Below are 15,118 nucleotides of genomic sequence, written 5' to 3'. Positions count from 1 at the left end.
GCCAATCAACTGTCCAGCTCTTGGCTCCATCCCTCCCCCTCCTGTCTTCTCCTATCATTTTGGATCTCCCCCTCCCCCTCCCACTTTCAAATCTCTTACTAACTCTTCCTTCAGTTAGTCCTGATGAAGGGTCTCGGCCCGAAACGTCGACTGTACCTCTTCCTAGAGATGCTGCCTGGCCTGCTGCGTTCACCGCAACTTTGATGTGTGTTGCTTGAATTTCCAGCATCTGCAGAAATCCTCGTGTTTGCGCTTCCCTAACTTGTCTGTTCCTATCCCTCTCCAATGCTATGGTAAAGGAGATGAATTATGATCACTATCTCCAAAATGCTCTCCCACTGAGAGACTTGACACCTGACCAGGTTCATTTCCCAATACCAGATCAAGTCCAGCCTCTCCTGTTGAAGGCTTATCTTCATGTTGTGTCAGGAAACCTTCCTGAACACACCTAACAAATTCCACCCCATCTAAAGCACTTGCTCTAGGGAGATGCTAATCAATATTTGGGAAATTAAAATCTCACCCCACAATAACCCTGTTATTATTACACTTCTCCAGAATCTGTCTCCCTATCTGTCTCCTCGATATCCCTGTAACTATTAGGTGGTCTATAAAAAACACCCAGTAGAGTTATTAACCCCTTCCTGTTTCTAACTTCCACCCACAGAGACTCAGTAGACAATCCCCCCATGACTTCCTCCTTTTCTGCAACCGTGACACTATCTCTGATCCGCAGTGCCATACCCCCCCCTCCTCTTTCGCCTCCCTCCTTGTCCTTCCTGAAACATCTGAAGCCTGGCACTCTAAGTAACCATTCCTGCTCCTAGTCTCTGTAATGGCCAATCTGATTGAGTAAAACTTGAAATTTGAGAGGGAGAAACTAAAGTCTAACTTGCAAATAGAGTTGGTGGTGAGCAAGGCAAATGCAATGTTAGCATTAATTTCAAGAGGTCTTGAATACAAGAGCAGGGAAGTGCTGAGGCTGTGCAAGGCATTGGGGACGCCTCACCTTTAGTATTGTGAACAGTTTTGGGCTCCTTATCGAAGAAAAGATGTACTGCCATTGGAGATGGTTCAGAAGAGGTTCACAAGGATGATTCCGGGAATGAAAGGGTTATCATATGAGGAACTTTTGATGGCTCTGGGCCTGTACTCACTGGAATTTAGAGGGATGAGGGGTGATCTCATTGAAAACTTTCAAATGTTGAAAGGCCTGGATAAAGTAGATGTGGGAAGGATGTTTCCCATGGTGGAGAAGTCTTGGGCAAGAGGACAGATCCTCAGGACAGAGGGACTTCCATTTAAAACAGAGATGCAGAAAAATTTATTTACCGGAGGGTGGTAGAATTAGTTGAATTTGCTGCCACAGGCATTTGTGGGAGCCAGGTTGTTGGCTGTATTTAAGGTGGAGATTGATAGGTTCTTGATTGGTCACAGCATCAAAGGTTATGGGGAGAAAGCCGGGGAGTGGGGCTGAAGAGGGGGAGAAAAAGGATCAGCCATGATTGAATGGAGAAGACTCAATGGGCCAAATGGCCTATTTCTGCTCCTATGTCTTATGGTCTTAAATTCTTACCATCCAGCTATTTACTACTTAATCAATCTATTCTCAGTCATCAGCAAAATGATGGAAAATGTCTTTAATAGTGCTATCTGGAAGCAATGGCTCACCAATAACCAGCTCACCTCCACTAGTCCTCACCCCTTGTTATTTTTTTTGAGATTCACTTGGCTCCAAACGTCATTACAACTTTGGTCCGAAATGAACTGCAGAGGAATCCAGAGACAAGTTGAGAGTAACAGCCTGCGACATCAAGATAGCAATCAACCATTCCTACCATCAAGAGGTCACTGGGCATCAAAAACACTCTGGTGATTACTGGCATACCTCGTGTAAAGAATGATTGCTGGTAGTGCTGAAGATGAATCATTCCAGCCATCGGACATCCCAATGGAAGTTCTTTAGGACATTGCCCTAAGCCCAACCATCTTCATGTGCTTTATCCATGACCTTCCTTTTGTCATATAATCAAGAATGAGGAGGTCTGCTGATGATTGCACAAAAATTAATTCCATCTGCGGTTAATCAGCACATCCCTTCATGCACAGGCTATAAACAATATGGGGACTCCGCCTTCCACCTGTGGACATGTAAGACACATTGTCTTTCTGTCTGCCTTTAATTTCAACCTTTCCCGACTTGAACTTTGAAACTTAAACTTCATTCAGTCGGATCTTTTAAAGTGATGATTATAACTATGGCTAATTTGAGAAGCACTTAAAGGAATCCCGATACTGGTAATGGTAAATCTAAAAAAACTGACGAAGCTTCTGAAGAGCCAGCCTGGGTTAATAGATTAGAGACTCAAATGAGCTCTATCATCGCTGAATTAACTCAATTAAAAGGAAGTCTTCTTCCTTTGGAGGAAAAAATTGATTCTTTGAGCTTGGATCTTAAAGAAGTAACTCGTAATGCAGCTGATATTTCTTCTCGTTTGGAAAAAAGCACAACGTCGGATTGTTGATTTGGAATCTCGTTCTCATCGTTATAAAATTTGAATTGTTGGATTGAAAGAGAAATCAGAATCTGCTGACACACTGGATTATTTCGCTAAAATGTTTCAATCTCTATTTCCTGAGGCATTTTCACAATTGCCCGACATTGAAATAGCCCATAGGGTTGGGATTCCGAGACAAGGTAAAAATAGACATGCTATTGTGCGTTTCCTTCGTATTCGAGACAAAGACCGTGTTATTAAACTGGCAAGAAAACAAAGACTGTTTAAATTTCAAGGCTGTGAGATTTGTTTCTTTCAAGATTTTCCATGTGAAGTTGTTCAGAAGCGTTCTGGATTCGCGACCGCAATGCGAATGGCCTTTCGAAAACAGATGCATCCCTTTCTTCTTTATCTGGCTAAATTAAGGCTTTTTGCTAAAGACTCTGGGGTTCGCATCTTTGAGGATCCAGCCGATGCATTATGTTTTATTAATTCTCTCCCGGATGAGTCTGAAGCCTGAAGTTTAAAAGACTTATAATTATTCGATCGTTTCATGATATACGGAATGATGAGACTGGAAGAATTAAGAAGTACAGGAAGTTTTGGTATTAAAAAGTACCTTTATCTTTGAAATAGACTGGTTTGGATGGTTTTAACTTTAGAAGATATTTTAGGGGATCTGTTGGAAGACTGCGGAAATTTTAAACCATTTAGAATTTCTTTCTGTTTGCGACATATATGAATTAATTGTTTCTTTTCGGTTTGTATTTTTTGTTAAGAACTTTTAACTCACTATTTGGGATTTTTTTTACGTTTTATAGATAGATGTAATAAATTAAAGATGGCGATGTTTTCTCTTCTGTACAAATATTTCAAAACTTTGTTTTGCAAGTGTTTTTTTCTTACCTAATGTTATGAAGGCTACTTTCTAAATTGAAGGTCGAGTCTGTTAACTTTTTTTTCTAATTTAATTGTAATGGGTTGTATGTTGACTGTAATGAGTTGTATACTTGGGAGAGGGAGACAGATTACCTTTTTTTATCTGTACCTTTTATTTAGGCAGGTGGAGTTCAGAATTGCTTCTATACATTTCTTGGGGCTTGCGTCGATTAATATTGACTTATTTCTGAGCTTTGTAGGTTGGGTGGGTTTTTTCCTTTTTTTATTTCTATTTTTTATTCCCATTATGGAATTCCGGAGCGTACACAAATTGTTATCATTGTTGCTTATCACTGCCATTCAAAATTACCTTATCCTGACATGCATTTAATTGTCTTCTTTAGATATAAAGTTTCATGATGTTATTTAAACAGTTAAATGTTTTAAGTTGGAATGTCTGTGGTTGGAATCATCCTATTAAGCGTAAGAAAACATTTAAAATTATTAATCGATTCCAACCTGATATAATCTTTGCACAAGAGACACATGTCAGGTTATGTGATAACAATCGATTTTTTTAAATTTTGGAAGGAGTCTCAGATTCACGCAAACTCTCAAAGTAAAATTAGGGGTGTTTCCATTTTTATTGATTCTAATATTCCCTTTGATCAGGAGGACATTATATCTGATATTAATGGTAGATTTTTGATTGTTAAAGGAACAATTTACAATAAGAAAATAGTTTTGGTTAATATATATGGACCAAATGCTGATGATCCTTGATTTTTTAAAGATATTTTCGCTCTATTACCTGATTTAAATGAATATATGTTATTAACGGGTGGAGATTTTAATACTTGCTTAAATCCCTTATTAGATAAATCATCATCTAGACATCAACTCTTTAATCGTTCTGCATCACTTACAAATTCATTTTTAATTGATTATGGTTTAATTGAAATCTGGAGATATATGCATCCTACTGATAGAGAATATTCCTTTTTTTCACATGTTCATAATAAATATTTGAGAATCGACTATTTTATAGCCGACCCTCGACTTTTACTTAATGTTCAGGAATGTGAATATGATGCAATTGTTATTTCTGATCCTGCTCCTTTAAATTTAATACTTGATTTGAAGGATGTTGTTTCTACAAGACTACATTGGCGTTTTCCAGAACATTTGTTACAAAGTTCATATTTTGTTGAGTTTATTGAAACTCAGATAAAAGAGTTTTTTCTCTTTAATAATGTGGGACTTCCGGTAGAGCTCATGGAGTGAAGTCGTGTTCTTGACTCGCTCCATTACCTCTGAGTTTTTTTTCTTATGATCAGCTATATTTTAACTAACCATTAAGGCATCAACTTTTACAATACTTTGAAACAAATTGGGCTCTTCGATAATCCGATGTTTTTAAGGTCTGCTATGTCTAAGAATGGAAAAAATGGGAAAGACGGCAAACCTCCAGTTAGACCGAAAGGTACCGATCTTCCTCCGACTGAACCACCGGTGACTTTGAAAGCTATACCGGATCTAATTCAAAGGGAAATTTCAACCTCTATTACGGAACTGATTCATTCGGAAATTTCAATTAATTTCCAGAAAATTGCCGATTCAATCGATAAAATACAATTATTATTACGGAACATCAGTCGGCTATATCTAATCTTCAAAAATCCACGCAACAAAATGAACTCAAGATGGGGAAAATTGAAGAAACAATTACTATAATGAAGAAAAAACTTGACTTTCTGACCTTTAAAAACTCTGACTTAGAATCCAGAATGCGACGGCAGAATCTTCGAATGATTGGTGTGCGTGAAGCTGTGGAATCTGACAACCCTATGAAATTTTTTTCTCAACTTTTAAAAGATGCATTTCCTACTGTATTTCCTGACCAACCACTGTTATTGGATCGTGTTCACAGAGTTCCAGCATACTCGTCTAAGTCAGATAAACCTCGACATGTCATCTTATGTTTTCATTACTTTCAAGACAAGGAGAAACTGTTTCGATTCGTTCGATCTGAAGGTTACATTGATTTTTCGGATCTTAATTTCCCATTCGTGGAGGATTTCAGTAAACCAATTCGGGATCAACGGGTTCGTTATAGATCTGTGATGTCGGAACTCTACAAGACGGATTTAAAACCAGCGCTGCTTTACCCAGCACGTCTAAGGATTCGTACGTTGGATGGAGCCCTCCGTTTTTTTGAATCTCCATCGGATGCCCAGAGTTATCTGGATCAATTTTCACCTTCAACATCTTAATCGTAATTTTTAACTATCTCCGTTTGATCGGAGGTTGTGAATCTGTCGGCCTTAATTTTTTTTTTGCCTTATATGGGCAGAAAAGTTTATTTTTGACAAATTAATATGGTTGCTAAACTTTCTTTCTATCTGCATCATTCCTTTCTTTTTCCCAGGGGATTTTGGGTGGTTATTTCCTTAGCGTCATTCTACGTATTTCCTTTGAGGCCTTAAATTTTGTCGTTTTTAAATCTACTTTTTTTGGTAGGTTTTTATAACTAGTTTATGTTAATAATTTCATTTCTTTTTTTTGTTTATTCATAGGGTCTGGGGTTTGTTGCGTTTTTTAAAATATTTTCTGGCTTTCTCTCTGTTATATTAAGTGTTTGTTTTAATTGATTTACTTTTTTTATTCTTTTACTGTTTTGTAATTTGCTGATCTTTTTTATATTTACACTTTTTTTTAAGTGAGCGTCTATCGGAAGTCATGGGGGTAGTTTTAGTGCTTGCTTCTTTCCGGCTGGTCTGTTTTAGATTTAGCCTTGGGGTCATGGGGTGGGGGGGGGTGGTGGGAGGGGCTTCACGTTTTAGTTTTTTTCTTCTTGGGCTATTTACACTATTGAAGTATTGGTTGCGTTCTCCTTCCCGGTATCTCCTGCTTGTTCTGTTCCCTTTCCAGGTTCGTGGGTCGAGCCTATCGTCAATCCTCCTTTTGGCAGGTTGACTTTACGGTTTATGGAGTCTATTATTAATTTTGTCTCCTGGAATACTAATGGTCTTAACCATCCTATTAAAAGGAAAAAAGTTTTTAAAGTGTTCCGGAGACTTAAAGCACAAATTCTATTTTTACAAGAGACCCATGTGCGGAGGGGGGACAGACTACGTTTTTTTAAATTCTGGAAGGAACAACAGTTTCATTCGAACTCTAACGCTAAGATTCGAGGCGTCTCTATTTTTATAGACTCCTCAGTTATTTTTATACAACATGATATTATGTCTGATCCGAATGGTAGATTTCTACTGGTTAGTGGTTTACTATTTAATAAAAAGGTAGTTTTGGTTAATGTTTATGCTCCCAATATGGACTGTCCGGAATTTTATAAATCATTATTCAATCAGTTCCCGAATTTGAATGAGTTTTCATTGATCTGGGGTGGAGATCTTAATACCTGTTTATCTCCAGTTTTGGACTGTTCGGCTCCTCTACGGACCTTACCTAATAAATCTGCAACTTTGATTAATTCATTCCTCTCTGATTCTGGGTCGACGGACATTTGGCGTTTTTTTGCATCCTCAGGAAAAAGATTTTTCTTTTTTTTCACATGTTCACCATTCTTATTCAAGAATTGATTATTTCTTTATTAACTCTCGTCTTATTTCTTCAGTGATTAAATGTGATTATGACTCTATAACCATTTCCTATCATGCTCCACTTAAGCTTTCTATTAAAATTCAGGCCAATACACAAAATAATAGACAATGGCGTTTTAATTCGCTGTTGCTTCAGGACTCGGATTTTGTTAACTTTATGAATGAACAGATTGATCTTTTTTTTACAATTACCTATACAGAGGATATTTCTGTGAACATTCTTTGGGATACTTTTAAAGCTTATATTCGTGGTCAGATTATCTCGTATTCTGCTGCTTTGAGGAAGAAGCTGAAGCAGGAGGAGTTGGTAATTGTGGACAAGATTAAGGAAATTGATAAGAAATATGTTATAGCTCCCTCTGAGGAGTTATATAAACAAAGAACTGAACTTCAAATGGAACACAGTTTATTACTTTTGTCCTCGATTGTAAACCAATTAAAGAAAACAAGAAGTGAATTTTATGTACACAGTGATAAAATTGGCAAACTGTTGGCTAACCAATTGAAATCTAATTATACTAAGTCTCAAATTAATCAGATTTATAATCAAAATGATCGACTGATACTTGATCATGCGGGGATTAATCAAACTTTTTTTGATTTTTATTCTTCCTTATATCAATCAGAGTCCTCTCGAGACTCTAAATATATGAATGATTTTTTTAGATAACCTGGAATTCCCTGAGATTTCACGGGATATGTCTTCTATGCTAGATACTCCCATTACCACTGATGAGATTAAGAATGTTATTTCCTCTATGAACCTGGGGAAAGCTCCTGGCCCTGATGGGTTTTCCGCAGAATTTTATAAATGTTTTGCATCTTCATTAATCCTGTGGTTCTGTAGGGTTTTCGAGGCTTCATTAAATCTGGGTAAACTTCCCGAATCTTTCAATAGAGCGTCAATCTCTCTAATATTAAAGAAGGATAAAGATCCTGCTCAATGTACATCTTATAGACCAATATCTTTATTAAATGTTGATTCTAAAATTTTTTCTAAATTATTAGCAAATAGATTAGAAAAAGTACTTCCTTTTATTATTTCGGAAGACCAAACGGGTTTTATTAAAGGTCGTTACTCTTTCTATAACATACAGAAAGAGTACACTGTTAAATATTGTTTATACCCCCTCACAAAATGTTCCTGAGTGTGTTATCTCTTTAGATGCTGAGAAAGCTTTTGACAAGAGTAGAATGGCCTTACTTATTTAAGGTGCTTGAAATGTTTAATTTTAGCTCAAAATTTATATCCTGGATCAAACTGTTATATCATTCTCCTGTAGCCTCGGTCCGTACTAACTCTTCAAGCTCACCTTTTTTCCCCTCTTTTTCGAGGTACTCGACAAGGCTGTCCTCTTAGTCCTTTATTATTTGATATTGCATTAGAACCTCTTGCAATTGCCATTCAAGAATCTCCAAATATTACTGGGATAACTCAGGGCTTAAAGTTCCATAAAATATCACTCTATGCTGATGACTTACTTTTATATATTTCTAATCCTCAAAAATCCATCCCTGCTGTTTTAGATTTATTAGCACAATTTAGTCTTTTTTTCTGTTATAAATTAAATCTTAGTAAGAGTGAACTTTTCCCGATTAATAAACAACTTCCCTTATATCACAACTTTCCGTTTAAATTGATTAATAATTATTTTTCATATCTTGGGATTAAAATTACTTGTAAACACAAAGATTTATTTAAGATTAATTTTTTACCTTTAATTGACCATATTACTCAACTTTCATCTAAATGGTTTCCATTATATTTAACTTTGATAGGTCGTATTAATGCAGTTAAGATGTTTTCTCTGCCAAAATTTTTATATATATTTCAGGCATTACCGATTTTTGTTCCAAAATCTTTTTTTGATAAGGTTGACTCAAAAATTTCTTCATTTATTTGGCAAAATAAAAACCCGAGACTGGGTAAAATACATTTACAGAAAGCTAAGAGAGATGGAGGTTTAGCATTACCTAACTTCAGATTCTATTATTGGGCAATTAATATTTGACATATGAAATTTTGGTTACTTGACCAGGATATACTATCCATTCCTAAATGGGTAGTATTGGAATTACAATCTGTTCAGGGCTATACACTTGGCTCTATTTTAGGTTCCTCTCTTCCTTTTGATTTGAAACGCCTCAAACAGGTCTCTAACCTGATAGTTAAATATACCTTACATATTTGGTTTCAATTCAGAAAATTTTTTGATCTTAACCAATTTGGGCTAGCGATTCCTATTTTAGGTAACATTTTTTCCTCCCTCTTTCACGGATTGTGCTTTTCAAATTTGGAAGACTAAGGGTATTTCACGGTTTTTGGATTTATTTTTAGATGGTTCCCTTATGTCTTTTGAACAATTATCTAATAAATATAATTTATCAAGAATACATTTTTTTAGATATCTACAAGTTAGAAACTTCCTAAGTACTATACTTTCTTCCTTTCCAATGCTTCCTCCTACATATATTTTAGATACTATAATTAACTTTAATCCATGTCAGAAAGGTGCATCGGCTATGATTTATAATATTATTATGAAACTTAGGAAAGCTCCATTTGATAAGATTAGCAAACAACAGGAATTCTGCAGATGCTGGAAATTCAAGCAACACACATCAAAGTTGCTGGTGAACGCAGCAGGCCAGGCAGCATCTGTAGGAAGAGGTGCAGTCGACGTTTCAGGCCGAGACCCTTCGTCAGGAAGGGTCTCGGCCTGAAACGTCGACTGCACCTCTTCCTACAGATGCTGCCTGGCCTGCTGCATTCACCAGAAGGGTCTTGGCCTGAAACGTCGACTGCACCTCTTCCTACAGATGCTGCCTGGCCTGCTGCATTCACCAGCAACTTTGATAAGATTAGGGTAGATTGGGAACAGGAATTGGGCTCTATCATTTCCATGGATGACTGGGGGCAGATTTTACAATTAGTCAATACTTCCTCTATCTGTGCTAAACATTCCCTAATTCAATTTAAAGTTGTCCAAAGATAAATTAGCTCGTTTTTATTCTCATATTAATCCTTTTTGTGATAGATGTCCAGGGCAGATAGCCTCTTTAACTCATATGTTTTGGTCTTGTCCTACTCCGGAAACTTTTTGGAGAGACATTTTTAATATTATCTCAAAGATATCTCTCCTCACCCAATTACCGCTATCTTTGGATTACCGAAAATTTCCAGTAATCTTTCTCCTTCAGCCCGTAGAATGATTGCATTTCTTACTTTAATGGCGAAAAGATGTATCTTACAACATTGGAAAGAGCTTAATGCTCCATCTACCTTTTTTTGGTTTTCTCAGATGATATTATGCTTGAATTTGGAGAAAATTAGAAGCCATCTTTATGACTCCTCACTTGAGCTGGAGATCTTTTATTCAATATTTTCACTTAATGTAATTTTTTTTCTTCCCCTTTTTGCTCCATATTTATATTCCCTTCTTGTTTTTATCTACTGTTTTTAATGGAGGTCGGGTTTGAGGACGTGATTTTAAGTCTTTTAACTCTACTTGTTTCCAAGTTAGCCCATTGCTTTGCTTTGCTTTTAGTTTAGTTGCACGGTGGGGTTTTTTTGGGGGTTTTTTTTGGGTTTTTTTTTCCCTTTTTCTATTGATATATATATATATAAAAATTAGTATACTATTATGTTGCCTTATTATTTTATGTTTAAATTACATTGTTTGTATCATTTCTTTTCTGTTTTAATATCTCCTGTAATTTTATTATATTCTAACAGTGTATTAGTGCCTATATGGCTTACCTTTTGTATACTTATTCAATAAAAAGATTTAAAAAGAAAAGAATAATGCAGGAAACATCTCAAAGTTAGTAATTTGGAAAGCTTATTTACGTGGTCATATTATGTCTTATTTCACTAAGTTGAAGAAACAGACAAGAATGGAATTAGATTAAAATTGCTAAACAAATTAAAGAATTAGATAACATCAAAACAATCTTTACAAATGTTGATTTGTTTAAAAGAAGAGTGGAATTACAATCACAATATAATTTATTATTAACTTATCCTATTGAACGATATTTGCTTAAATTAAAAAGTCAGTTTTATATTTCTGGGGATAAAAATAATAGGCTGTTAGCTTCCCAATTAAGGGCTGCTAAAGCTAAAAGACAAATTTTAAAGATTCGTAAAGATAATGGAGATATAATAAGTAATTATGAAGATATTAATAATATTTTTCAGTATTTTTACTCCGATCTTTATAAATCTCAGTTTCCTGCAGATCCCTCCAAAATGAAGGTTTTTTTATACAAGATTAAATTTCCTCAAATTACTGCTGAAGATCAACAGACCCTTGATGCTCCAATTGTTGAGCATGAAATTCAGAAAGCTATATGGTCAATGCAATCAGGTAAAGCTCCTGGACTCGATGGTTCTTCGGTAGGATCTTACAAAAAATTTGAAAAATTACTTTCTCCATACCTTTTGGAAATATTTCATGAATCTTTTGAGAAAGGTAATTTACCTTCTTTTTATGAAGCTTCTGTTTCTTTAATCCTTAAGAAAAATAAAAATCCTACTGAATGCTCATCTTATAAACCTATTTCGCTATTAAAAGTGGATGCTAAAATTCTTTCTAAGATAATGGCTAACCGTTTGGAAAACATTTTAATTAAAATTACCTCTAAGAATCAAACAGGCTTTATTAGAGGCCGTTATTCTTTTTCTAATGTTCAGAGATTGATGAACATTATATATTCACCATTATCCAAAACACTCCAATGTGTTATTTCTCCGGATGCAGAAAAGGCATTTGATAGAGTTGAATGGACTTATTTGTTTAATGTATTAGAGAAATTTGGCCTTGGTAATAACTTTAATAAGTGGATTCAAAGGATCTATAAGAACCCTATCGCTACTGTTATTACTAATAATCTTAGGTCTCCCTTTTTTTCACTTTCACAAGTTACTCGACAAGGGTGTCCATTAAGTCCTTTATTATTTAATCTCGCATTGGAGCCTTTGGCTATAATAATTCGTGAAGCTAAAAACATTCATGGTCTTTACATATTCCACATCACCCAGAATCATCAGGACAAGTTGGACGAATGCCGGGTACTATCAAACAATGACTACGTATCATGAGGAAGTGTACTCTGGCCTATGGGTATTCTTATGGTTTTTGCAGCATCAGAGCATCCTCAAACAAGAAAACTGAACTAAGTCCATTTGAAGAAGTAACAGGGCATCCTGTGTGACTGCTGGGAGCCCTAGATCTCAGAGAGGCAGATATGGCAGGCAGTTTAGTTAACTATTGTGTGAAATTAACTCAAGCTGTACAGACAATTTCTCAACAGGTTTCTGCCACTTGGAGTTAGCCAAAAGAAGGAGGGCACACCCTGATTCCTGGTGAGTGGATCCTGATTAAGAAACCACATAAGGAACCACTGGGAGCTCGATGGAAAGGTCCTTATCAAGTGCTGTTAATTACCAACTCGGCAGTGAAAATAGAAGATAAAAGTTGGTGGATACACACCAGCCACTGCAAGCGAGCTAAAGTGGGACCCAGCAAGGACAACAAGCACTGTGGTTAGCATGCTAGTAACCTCTTGATCCAGTGCCTACACTGCTGGACTACAGTGAGCAAATCACTAACCAGTCAGACGACTTCAAGCAAATCAACAAGAACTGGAGACTATGAAGTTTATTTTATTATTATTGCTTGTTATTGTTATATTTTTGCCAATTTCCCCTATTCACAATGTGCCAGTTGAGATGACTCATAATGTTTCCAGTAGGACATAGTTTATGCAGTTGTACTCTACATTGGTCTAGATGGGATAACAACTCTGAATTTTTCTTTGATAACAACCATCAGAAAAATATTACAAATTAACAAGGCTCCTGTCAAGTAACAAGAAATGGTCAAAGTTCATGGAACAATGAGTACTTTATGTGCAGAAATGGACCCAACATCTCTCTTCCACGTAATTGGTCAGGATCTTGTTATTTAGGGAAAGTTTTACCTGCCATGAGACCTTTCCTTTACCTCCTGAGTCTAGAAGTAAATGAGACATTTCAGAAAGAACTCGTTTTGCATCAATTTTATTCCCATTTGATAGTGTTGCAAGGACTATAAGAAGGGTTAAAAATGTTGCTGCAGCCTTAGAAAGGGTAAGAATGACATGAATGTTGCCTTGGGAAAAGTAACATCAGAAATGGTTGCCATATATAAAATGGTTCTTCAAATTATATAGTATTAGATCTTCTCCTCACAGTTAAGGGAGTGGGGAAGGAACATGTGCAGTTATAGGCAAGGAGTGTTGTACTTACATACATGACGAGTCTGAAGACAACTGATTTGGCTGATCATATTCTTAAAGAAGCATCTAAAATACATTGATCTGATGGGTGGGATTACTTTGATTGGAATTATTTAAGTCTCAGAAGCTGAGGTTACTTAATATTATGAGTAATATTATGTCTTGATATGCTTTATCATAATTTACATATTTTTATTTGATTAAGGGTGATAATTAATAGAATAGTTCAAACTGGCTTAAATGTGCCTACTAAGCTGCCTAATTAAACACAATCCTATGGATACTTTGAAGAATATATATTCTTTGATACTTCCATAACTTAAGTAAGTTTCTTGGTTATTTTATACTTAATGTGGATACCACCAATTTTTCTGCCTCTGAATTTTCAGATGAAATAATTCTAAATGTGTCATTTCAAATAAAAGTTTTTTTAGATTAGGTTGTTTTTTTAGACTCTTTAATTGTTATTTTCTTTGGAGGTTAACAACTAACTGTCTGCTTATATTTCATATAACTACTTATATACAAGTAACTGCTTAGTATGCTTTCTGGTTGCCACAGTATATACACACAGTTGTTCAGTGTGCCCCCTGGTGGTTATATCTGTACGATTCTGGAAAGCTCCAGAAGTTTCTCTCGTGCTGCATGATTTAAAGAGAAGTTTTCTGATTGGCTGACTTTTATCTGCAAATTTGAATGTAATTTTCCCTATCTATGGAGTATAAAAATAGCTGACCACAAGACAGTGCCATCTTTGTCTTTTTTCTTTTAATTCTTCCTCTTCAAAAGGTAGACCTCTATCGCTGTCCGTTTTCCAACTCACTTTGCTCTATTAATGCTTAATAAAACAATCGTGAAGCAACACATTCTGTGCTTATTTCCTGACTTCTGAAAGAACCTTGAATTCAGACACCAGAATCCAACATCACTTTCATAAAATTATGCTGAAAACAGCCTGGAAAATACGTGCAACATAAAGGAGTAAGTTATTACTGCAGAAAAGCCTCTGATGTTTGTCACTTTAGCTGAATGGGACATTTGAGTTGCTGCTTTACTATATATAGAACCTGATTCACCAGAACCGTGTCAAGTTATAGCAGTAGTCAGGAAGTGAAATATTCCATATCAGGCACGGCACTTATTTTCATTCAGGAACTAGAATATAAACTTCAAGATTTTTATTAGAAGGCAGCATCAAGATGAATCACTGAAAGCAAAACCTTTCATCTCAGTGAAACCAAACTGAAAAGGTCAGAACAGCCGAATATTTCAATAATCTCTTTGTGGTATTTGATTGTTCTTTCATTTTAGTGTAGATCATCAGATATGAACACACCTGGGGTTTCCATGGTGATCCTCTGATCTCCAAATATGATCAGTAAACTGCACCGTAAATTTTATTGAAAATAATTTATAGCTACCATTAAAATTGTTTGAAAATTGTAACCTCATCCAATCACAACTTCCAGAATACAACATTTGTAAAAATATGTTTATTTGTGTGATTTCTTCTGTGGTACTAATTAAATCAATATTAGGGGATAAATTATTTTATGAAAGTTTTGATTGATGTAGTCTAATTATATCATAAAGATAGTTATTTGTCACATGTATTTTGAAACATACAGTGAAACGCGTCAGTTGAATCAAATGAAATCAGGGAAGGATTATGCAACACACATAAAATGCTGGAGGAACTCAGCAGGCCAGGCAGCATCTATGGAAAAGGGTACAGTTGATGTTTCGGGCAGCAAATGTCTCCAAGCTTCCAGAGCTACCACAGCAAGCTAAAAGCTCATGCTAACCTTAGCATGTACCAGACATCCCACCCTGCAA

This window comes from Mobula hypostoma, chromosome 1, assembly GCF_963921235.1.
Source record: "Mobula hypostoma chromosome 1, sMobHyp1.1, whole genome shotgun sequence".
NCBI lineage: Eukaryota > Metazoa > Chordata > Chondrichthyes > Myliobatiformes > Myliobatidae > Mobula > Mobula hypostoma.
The sequence above is the reverse complement of the archived record's forward strand: the minus strand, read 5'-3'. Positions refer to the sequence as shown.